This window comes from Cavia porcellus, unplaced genomic scaffold, assembly GCF_034190915.1.
Source record: "Cavia porcellus strain 051 isolate PalLab524CR breed Dunkin Hartley unplaced genomic scaffold, mCavPor4.1 scaffold_6, whole genome shotgun sequence".
Lineage (NCBI taxonomy): Eukaryota > Metazoa > Chordata > Mammalia > Rodentia > Caviidae > Cavia > Cavia porcellus.
Window position 1 is genome coordinate 82,772,674 of NW_026947489.1, and position 10,866 is coordinate 82,783,539.

Sequence of the window (10,866 nt, forward strand, 5' to 3'; positions counted from 1 at the left end):
AACCAGTATCATGTTGTTTTGATTATTGCAGTTCTGGAGTTAGATTGGGAATTGGGAAATGTGAATTTTCCTATTTTATTTTTTTTCCTTGTCAGTGCTATTTTGGCTATTGGAAGCTCATTGTAGGAGCTCGTGAATTTGACAATTGACTTTTCTTTTCTCCAAAAAGGCCATTGGAATTTTGATAAAAGTTCTAGAGAGTCTGTAGATCACATTGTCATCTTTGCAATATTAAACTTTCCATCTTTAAATGTGGAATGTCTTCATCTTTCAGGTTTTCATAAATTTCTTTCAGCATATTTTGTAATCTTGAGTGTACATCTTTGAATTCTGTGGTTGTTTTCCTAGTTAGTTTATTCTTTTTGAAGTTATTGTAAATGGAATTGCCTAATGAACTTCCGTTTCTGCTTCTCTTTTTACTTGAGTACAAAAACAGAACTATTTTAAAGTGTGATCTTGGATCCAGAAACTTCTAAATTTATTAGAAATAACTTTTGGATTCTGTGGAATTTTGTATATGGAGAGTCAGATTATCTTCAAAAGGAGATTTACTCCTTCCTCGCTTAAATACTCTGTATTCCTTTTTCTCATCTCATTGTTCAAGATAAGATTTACAGTGAATAGCAGTGGCCAACATGGCATCCTTGACTTGACTCTCATGCAGGAGGGGAAGCTTTTAGTACTTTATCATGTTAGCTGTGGGTTTTCCACAGAAGCCCCTCTTCTATATTTCTAATTTGCCTAGTTTTTATCATGAAAGAATGTTGGTTTTTCAAATCTTTTGGCAGCTTCTATTGAGATTATTATGTATTTTTCCTTTGTTTTCTTAATATTGTATATTGGTTAGCTTTCCCATTGCTGGGACAAAATCTCTCTCTCTTTCTCACTAGGAATTGAACCCAACATCTCAGCTCTTTTGTGATTTTTTTGAGACTGGATCTTGCTAAATTGCCCAGTCTAGGCCCAAACTTTCAGTTTTTCTGCCACAACCTTCCAGAGTGCTGAGATTACCAGCATGGGCCACCATGTCCAACTTTTGAAATTTTTTAAGCACATATTTATACAGTAGATTTCAGCTCTTTCTTCCAAAATTAGGCTGTATCAGTCACAGATTGCCCTATAAGTACTGCTTTTCCTGCTTCCTATAAATGTTAGTATGTGTATTTTTGTTTGCATTCACCTCCACATATTTTCTAATGTCAATAGTAAAGTCTTGTTGGACACATTTCTTGTGCAAGAGTATATTGCGTAATTTCCACACATCTGTGAAATTTCCAGTTTTCCATTTGTCATTGATTTCTAGTTTTATTCTATCGTGATTAGGGAGAATTCTTTATGTGGTTTTCACCTTTTACTATCTATTGAGAATTGTTTTATGGCCTAACATAAGTTCTCTCCTGGAAATGGTTTTCTGTGCTCTTGAGAAGAATATGCACCTTGCTGTTCTTGTTGAATATTTCCAAATCAAACTGAAAGGAAGACTTTTTCACAGAGGAGATAAGAAGGCATCATTTAATGTTTACACCAGCAGACTGTTGTGGGATGGATCATTCCTCAAAGGCAATTGCACTGAGTTTACAGAGAACTTAATTTATATAGCATTTAGAAGTGGCAAATACAAAGCAAATAATAAAATGTTACATAATTTACTGTATGCATTGAACCATACATGACAGATAAGCTAGTACTGTATAGATTTGTTGAAACAAAGGAACTGTTTATCATAAAATGGAAACATTTTGGTAACAAGGGAGGGGACACTTACAGGGTGAGCATAGTTAAAGGTGTCCTTAGCTATTCCAAGGTCCCTTAAGGTCCAGACAATTAGTCTGACTCAGTGCTTATCAGAGGCATGCAGCTGGGCTTTAGACACTGTCAAAATCAGTTTAATTCAGGAGCAGAAACTTAGAGACACTAAATTTGTATCACAAAATATTTATGTTTGCCATTTTATAAATATGTTCTTATGTTACAATTGTGCCCCAGCATTCTCAGGTGTTCTGAATGTGTCTTTTAGGTCTACATTGACTTATACTATTGTTTAAGTGCTTTTTTAAAAATTGCTTCCACCCCACTTCCCTTTAGGTTACTCTTTTCATGAAATATCTTTTTCTTTCATTTCACATTAAGCCTATTTTTGTCTTTGGGTCTCAAATGAGTCTTTTGTTTCAGCATATTGTTGGATTAAGTTATTTTAATTGTTTCTTCTAACATCTGTCATTTAGTTGGTGAGTTCATTTGTATGTAGGGCACTTACTGACAATGAAGGGTTAACTTCTGATCTTGTGCTGTTTCTTCTGTGTGTCTTATACTTTTCCCCTTTTCTCCAGAATTCCCCCAATACTACCTCCTTGACATATGTGGCTCAGTTATATTTTAGGGTTTTTGTGTGTGTGCTATTTTGATTTCCTTTTTTTTCCCCCTGGTATTGGGTCTCTCTAGGTAGTTCAGGCAGGTCTTGAACCCTCTATGTGGCCCAGGCTGGCTTTGAACTCACTGAGATCCTCCCAAGTGCTGGAATTACAGGTATGTGCCACCTTACACAGCTGTTTTCCTCTTAATTTACTTTTATATGCATATTGAAGTTTTTCTGGTTTTTGTTTGTAGGTTTTTTGAGACACAGTCTCACTCTGTAATTCAGACTGGCCTAAAACTCACTGTGTAGCTCAGGCTAGCCTTGGACTCACAGGGACCCTCCTGTCTCAGCTTCCCAAGTGCTGAGATTATAGGCCTGCACCACCATGTGCCCCTAAATTATTTCTTAATGGTTACCATGGGGAGTGCAGTTAACACCTTGCTTTATAAAAATCTAGTTTGAATTGGTTCCAAACCTCATGTGATACCAATTCAACCTCAATAACATACATCAGTACTCTTTTTATCCCATTCCTTTCTCCCACTTTTACAATGTTATTTTTACAAATTAATTCTTTATACATGAGTGCCTCTAAACACAGATTTATATTTATTTTATGCATTTGTCTTTTAAACCATATGAAAACAAAAAGAAGTCTTTCATACCAAGTCTTGGTTAATTCTATCTTTTATACTTACTTGGTAGTTACCTTTACCAGTGATCTTTATTTCTTTTTTGAGTTTAATGGACTCCCTTTACCAATTATTGAAGGGTAGATCTACTAGCAATGAGCTTCCTCTACTTTTTATTTCTGGTAATGTCTTTCTTTGCTATTTCTTTCTTTTTGAAAGAGAATTTGTGATCACAGAATTTTTCTCAACACTTTACTATCTCATTGTATTTCAGAAATCCAATTCCATGATTTCTGGTAAGATATTGGATTTTCCCAGGCATGCTGGCATACACTGTACTCCCAGCACTTGGGAGGCAGAGGCAGGAGAAGCTTGAGTCTGAGTCCAGCCTGGGCTCCAAAGGGAGTTTAAACGCAGCCTGAACTGCATAGTGAGACCCTGTCTCAAAGAAATAATAATCTTAATTTTCTTTTGGAAGGTTGAAATTCTGAATTTATCATTTCGGAATTCATTACTTTTTTTTGAAGTGTAGATTCATTTCTTTCATACATTCAGAAAGTTTCTTACCATGATTTCTTCAAATGAATTTTTAGGCTCCTTTTTTTGCTCCCTTTTCCTTATGAAATTCCTAGAATGTGTATGTTAGCCTGCTTGATGTTTTTCTGTAGAGCCTTAGGCTCTGTTTACCTTTCTTCATTCTTTTTTCTTTCTGCTCCTCCTACTAGGTAAGATCGTTTGCCCTTTTTTCAGGTTCACAGATTCTTTCTTCTGTTTGATTAGATTTCCTGATAAACCTCCCAAGTAAATGTTTTATTTAAGCTATTATACCTTTTAGTGTAGAGTTTGGTTCTGTGTGTGTGTGTGTGTGTGTGTGTGTGTGTGTGTCTGCCTGTCGTCTGTGTGTCTGTGTATGTCACCGTGGATTGTACCCAGGGCCTTCCCACAGGCCTATGTCCCCAGTCCTTTTTTGTTTATGTATGTATTTATTTATTTAATTTTGGATACTCAGGATCAGACTCAAGACCATGCGCTCCAAGCAGGTGCTTATGCCGCTGAGCTATATTCCCAGCCCCAGGCCTTATTTATTTTTTTGAGACAGAATCCCACTACATTGCCTAATCTGGGTCAAGCTTTTCCTCCTTTTGTTTCAGTCTTCCAGTATGGTGAGATTATAGGCATGTGCCACCGATTTAGCTTCTTAAAAAGCCTTTTTAAAAAAATCTTTTTAAAAAAATATTTACTTTTTATTGCTATTTCCTACTTTTCATATATAATCCCCTTGATTTCGTATGTTCTTCATGAGTGGTCTCCTGCTAATTCGAGTATGTTTAAGACAATTAACTTAAAGTCTTATCCAGTAAGTTCCATGACTGAGATTCTTCAACAATAATACCTGTTGATTCCTCTTTTCTCTGTAAATGGGTGACGTTTTCCTGTTTTTTAAAAAAAAAATTTATCCTCTTGTATGCTTTGTAATATTTTTATTAAGAAGTGGATATTTTAAATATCACATGTGGTAACTCTGGAAATTGTTCCAGAGGTTGTAGTTGTTACTTGGTGAGGTGTTGGGGACCACAAATTCACAATGGCCAATTTTACATACTTCCCTAAGGAATGAATGGAGGTTTGGGATTATTGGTATCATTTTTGAAATTTCCCATTATCTCTTTAGGGATGAGCCATCCTTCCCCATCTACTAAGACTAAAACTAAAACCCTTAAGACTAAAAGACACTCTAGGACAAGATTCTTCTTAGCATATGATCACCTGCACCCTCTTGAGTCATCCAGTAATTCCCTCTACAAGTCCCCTCCTCCATCAATAAATGCTGAGGTTCTGGCTATTTTGTGGCCTGTTGTTCTTTGAGAACAACTGGTCACCCTGGATCCCTGTTTTGTTGTCATTTTGTATGTTTCTCTCTCCCTCTCCCTCTCCATCTCTCCCTTTCCATCTCTCTCTCTCTCTTTCTCTCTCTCTCTCTCTCTCTCTCTCTCTCTCTCTCTCTCTCTCTCTCTGCTATAATGGAGGCTCACTTCAGAGGTCCCTAGTAATGAAGCTATAATACTCCATTTACTTGGTAACTTTGTCAAACCATTTTTGCAAACGCTATTCCTGGTCACGTGTGGTCATTCAAACCCTGGCCCATCATTTCCATACTTAGCCAGTGACCTAATAAAGATTTCTTAATGCCTAAATTCAGTAAGATAAAGGAGATAAAAGAATGTTTATCTTTTTCAGTTCTCCTTCAGTTCTATCAGGAAAGCCACTTTTACCTGTAGATTTAAAACAACAGACAGCCATTGTTCTGGCCCTAGAGTGATCAAAAGAAGTAATCAAAGTGCACAATTCTAATTTTTAGAAAGAAATGTTTCTATCGTCCACCTGGACACCAGCAAATCACATTAGTATCCCCATACTGCCTGCATGGGATTGAAGGCTGTATGATACAGTCATTCATGAAATGCCAGAATTGAGTAGAAATTATCTGCTTTTTCATTAAGTATCTCCCAGGGTGCTGTAGTTATTGACTATGCTCTAGTGTTTCAAAATAGTTGCTTCAACAATCTTTCATGATGTACCTAACTAATTATATTTTTTTTATTTCTAAAATTCTACTGGTTAGAGAACATATTTGGCATATTATTCAGCATTTGCATTGCTAGACACTATACAAGACACCCACAAGGATTAATTTAGCTCATGGTTTCTGGAAATTCAGTACATAAGCCAACTGGACTCAAAGAAAGAACATCATGGCAGAAATGTGTGGCATAACAAAGTTGCTTAGTTCATGGTAACTGTCGATGTCCGCTCCCGGCCGGCAGGAAGGACACACGACAAAGTCTGGTAGTGGACAACCTTTTCTTTTTATGTTTCTTCTCCGTACAGCCTGCCCTGGGTTCTCCCAGCTGAAGCCTCCTCTGGTCCGCTCCCCGCGGCTCCTTTTGTGCTTCAGTCTGCCCCAAAGCCTCTACCGGTCCGCTCTCCGCGGCTCCTTTTGGGCTTCTACTTCCGGGCTTCTATCTGGCTTCTACTTCCGCCCAGGGGTGGCACCGGTATATATACGGGTACAGTGTCCAATCATGTTAAAGTAAGCAAGGCAAGCTGATTGGCTAACATCATCAGTTGCCAGGCAGACTATATTGTTGAGCGGGTTGTTTACGCGGTAAGCAGGAAACTAACATATTCGATGGGAGGGGTAATCTACCTCAGGCCTCACTCTTTACTACAGGCCTCACGTCCGCCAAGTGAGGCGACCGGGCTCGGGGCTGCGGCTCCCAACAGGTAACCAGGAAAAAGAGCAGAAAAACAGATCCAGAGTGGAAGGAGCGAGGGACCAGACATAAACCCCATGGTCATGTCTTCCTCACCCACTCAAAAATACTCAAAAGTGTGTTCCACCAATGTCTTACTTTTCTTATTGCTGAGACAAAACACCTGTCATCCAAAATTAAAGGAGGAAAGGTTTATTTAGCTCACAGTTTGTAGAAGTTTCAGTTCATGGTTGATTGGCTCTTAAGGATGGGTAGAATGACAGGGTCATTGAAGAGGAGAGATAGTTCATGATGGCAGGTAGAAGGTGGGAAGGCAGAAAAGTAGTGAAGTATTGAGGAAGTAAGCTATAGGGGGCCACAGGAGCCCTCTTTCTGTCTCTTGCATTCTATCCAGGCTACCTGACCTTAGGGTAAGTAGCACTGGCACAGAGGGAGAGGCTTCCTATTATCCACTCCCAGAATTTAATCAATCAGTGGACTAATTTAGCAATCACCCTTGATCCAGGTTCATATAATTAATCACAGCATCACACACTCCAGATCCAGCTACCTATGATCACATGATGATTTTGGGGGACATCTAGACTCTAGCCATAGCAACCAGTCCCTTGGGTGACCCCCAAGTCAATCAGATTTATTCTGATTGCTATGTTAAGGATAGTGAGAGGATAAAAAAAGAACAAGAAACAAATTTAGTACTACATAATGAGTGGGTGGGAAGTTCATGTCTCCAAATGGACAAACAGCGATACTCCAAGAGAGCCACTATTTATTGGGTGTATACAGTGATAGGCGGAGCTAGCAAAAGATTCAAAATTGGCAGAAGACTCAGAGGTCTATGACTAGGTGGGCAAGTGTAATTTGGGGATGACTCAAGAAGGTGGAGGTGATCTTATGCTACCAAGGATCTTGCCCTGGAGTGTTTTTAGACTGAGTGGTTTTAGATTTAGTCGTAGTTGCGGGGAGAGGATGGCCCTAAGGAGTTAATGCGAAATCTCAAATGGGTGATACCAATTTTCCCAAATCTCCATTTTACCCCTTAGGGAACTATACAAAATCATCCATTGTGAATATGTGGTCCCAAACAGAATTGACACAATCAAGCTTAATCATCACATCCCGTTCCTTGTCAACTTGACATCTAAGCCATTAGTGTAGTGACAAAAGGGTTAAAATTCTCAGCACTTCAATATTTTCAAACAATCAGACTCAGCAGGTATTAAGCAGTCATGAGGGTGACTAGAAATAGCACAAGATAAAAATAAATACAAAAATCCATCCTTTCCTTTCAGTTCCCCAACTTTACCAAAAAGGTTAAAACATATACTTATCTTTATCTTCTGAAGGGACTTTTCTGAGGTCTAAGTGAGAGGCCTTGAAGATTTTCAGTGTTATTGTACAACTTTAAAAACAGTAAATGTGACCTTAAAGAGTCAGCAGAAATCAGTTATCCCGGAAGAAACACTCCTGAAGTATCTAGATTGCAAACTAAGGCCTGCTCACATCTTTAGTCCCTTATAAAAACTTGAAAGTTTCTTCTTATGGAAACTCACATGCTATCTCTCTTTGCATGTACTTTGACCTGATTAAACTCTTATTGTCCCTATATTCTTTGACTATCGGTAGATTCTTTCACTGTCCTCATCACTGTTTGTCATGGCACTTAATATCCAAATAAAAACAAGGTCATTTTCATCTAACATGATACAACTGCACTGTCAATGAAAAATAAAATATTCTTGTTCCAAAGTCTCAACAGTTCAAGCAATTTTCAAGATTCCAAGTCCAAATCTCTTCTGAGAATTAAGGAAAACTCTGAGCAATGAGAAAAAAATTAAAAAACAAATTACAGAACTCCCTTGGCTTAAAAGATTACATACTAGTACCTTAGCTGATCTTATTTGCATCACTTAGAGCCAATTCAAGGGAGAAGATGTCCTAAAAGATGTCCCTTGGCCTAACAGATTACATACTAGTACCCTAGCTGATCTTATTTGCATCACTTAGAGCCAATTCAAGGGAAAAGGGAATAGCACAGCCTGCTCTACACATATCAATGTATGGAAATAAGACTGGATTTAACTAGTGTTGCAGCAATCATTCTGTAGTCAAGGTGAGTTGCTCAAATTGTCTCCTACAGGTGGTCCTGCCCTCTGGCTTTGCTGATGACAGCTAACATAACCTCTCTCTTGGGCTGCCTCCACTCCCCACCTGCAGCTCTTCTTGGCAGACATTCCATGTTCCTGGTACCCCTGACATTGGGGAGTATCCACTGAAACTTTGGTTTTATTCCCACAACTTCATAGAGTGACCTCTTGGGGTTCCTTGTCCAGCCTCCCAGGCTTTCCTTTAACATCTAGGTGGAAGACCCCTACAGGCAAGGCAGTCCAAGATCAACACGTAGTCGGTCTGATGTCTGATGAGATTGCTCTCTGTTTCCAAAATGGTGCCTGGTGGCTGTTCCTCTGGAGCAGAGTGCTGTGATCTCTTGTGGCAGGAAGCCAAGAACCAAGGACTAGAATACGCCCTTCCAAGTCACACTCTCACTAAACCTCCCCTTCTAAATAGAAGTCAATCTGGACATGAGAACTTTGAGGGACATTTTAGATATAAGCCATAATGTTCCACTCATGTCCTAAAAGGCTCATTTCCATCTCATGCATAACACATTTAGACCATTTCTTGCCAAAGTCTTTAACAGTTTCAGTATTGATGAAAATCACAAAGCCAGTTTCCTTTGAGACTCAAGGCAAACTCTTATCTGTGAGGCCCTATAAAATTCAAAAAGAAAGCTCAACATATCCAACATACAATGGCACAGGGTAAGAGAGGGATAGGGGAATATGCAGAAAATGGACCAAAGCAAGAATGAAACCCAGCAGCAAAGTAAGCATTAAATCCTGTAGGTACATGTCTATCACCTATGGTAAATTATGATGAGATGTGAGCTTCAACATGCTTGAATAGCTCTGCTCCTGGGTTGGTGGCTGCAGCCCACGAAATCTCTCTCTGGGGAGGTTCTGATCACTACCTGTACTCCTAATTCCTAGCATTCCCGTATTACTGCTGTCTCCAACTTCTGGGCCCTCACTGCACCTCTGGCTTCATCCCCACAGCTTCATGCATCACCTCTCAGGGCACCTGGTAGATTCTGTGATCTCATCACACACTTTTTGTCTGAAATGTGAGTGGAAGCCTCCTTTGCCCTACTCTTACATTCTCTATGCCTGGAAAGCCAGCACCCTGTGAGGGACACCAGTGTCTGCCATCAGCATAAGCAGTAGCCTGCCTGTCATGGACCAAAGCTGCTGCAGCAGCCTCCGAGAGCTGGGATGCCCGAGGAGAGTGAAATGAATCCCGTGGAATCAGTTCCCTAGGAGGCCTTTCTCGAGTAGCCAGCTATCTCAGGGACTCTTCTCAAATGAAAAATGGAGAGTTTTACACCCTGGAGTCTGTGATGAACAGGTTCCTGTTGCTTTCCGAGATGCCTACAGGGCATTTTTCCCATTGTTCTGATGTAAAGTACTTGGCTTCCCTACCCAGTGGCCTGTCACAAATTGTGTTAATTACATTAGATTGTATTAGATTGTACTATTCTTCACAAAAATTGCGTTGCTGTTCTTTAAAGATAAAGATTAACTTCAGGACATTACAGAGAGTTCTGTAAAGTCCAGCTGCCAGCTACAGCCTAATTGTGTAATTGTGTCAATAACCTTAACATTTCTGTGGTTTTTCACTTTATAAGTCACTGCCTTTAGCTGTGAGGTGCGCAGTCTCCAAATTGGCTCCTGGAGGCTGTGTCACCAGGCCTAGCCTAAAATAAAGCCTTTGCTCCCCAAATTTTAATTTCTTGCTTCCTTGGGTTTTATTCTGGGGTCTGAGTTACCACAAAAACAAAAACATGAAGGAAATTATTTAATATAGCTTTAAAAATAGTATATAGTTAACAAAATACGTAGTTGCTATATACTGGAAGCTATAAAATTTTCATCAGAGAAATAAAATATGGCCTAAATAAATGGAAGACATACCATATTCATGGACCTGGCTATTCAATATTGTTCTGATGTTATTTATCCCCTAATTAATGTAGAGGTACCATTGCTCTCAGTCAAAATCACCGAAGTTTTTCTAGCAAATATTGACAAGATGATGCTAAAATGTATGTGGAAAAACAAAAGGATTACAAAAGCCTAAACAATTGTGAAAAGAAAAAAGTTGGAGGAATCCCTTATCTTCAGGGCGCATGCTAAGTCCAGGGTGCTGAGGACAGAGACAGTGGTGACTAACACGTATAACAGTGGAAAAAAGTAAAAAGCCCAGAAGGAAACCCACATAAACATGGAAACTGACTCTTTAAAGCTTTAAAGAGATTTATTCAGGCTCATGGTTCTAATCCAAGTTGAAGCTGTCATATAGTGACGGTTTTCTTACTGACAGAGTCCCCAGCTGGTGCAGGGTCTCATAAGATAAGATAAAACAAGTTTTTCAGTTGACCTTAACAAAGTTATGAATGCAGTTCAATGGGAAAAAATAATATTTTCAACAAATAATATTTGAAACAACTGGAATCCATACGTAGATAGATAAATTTTGTCCTAAA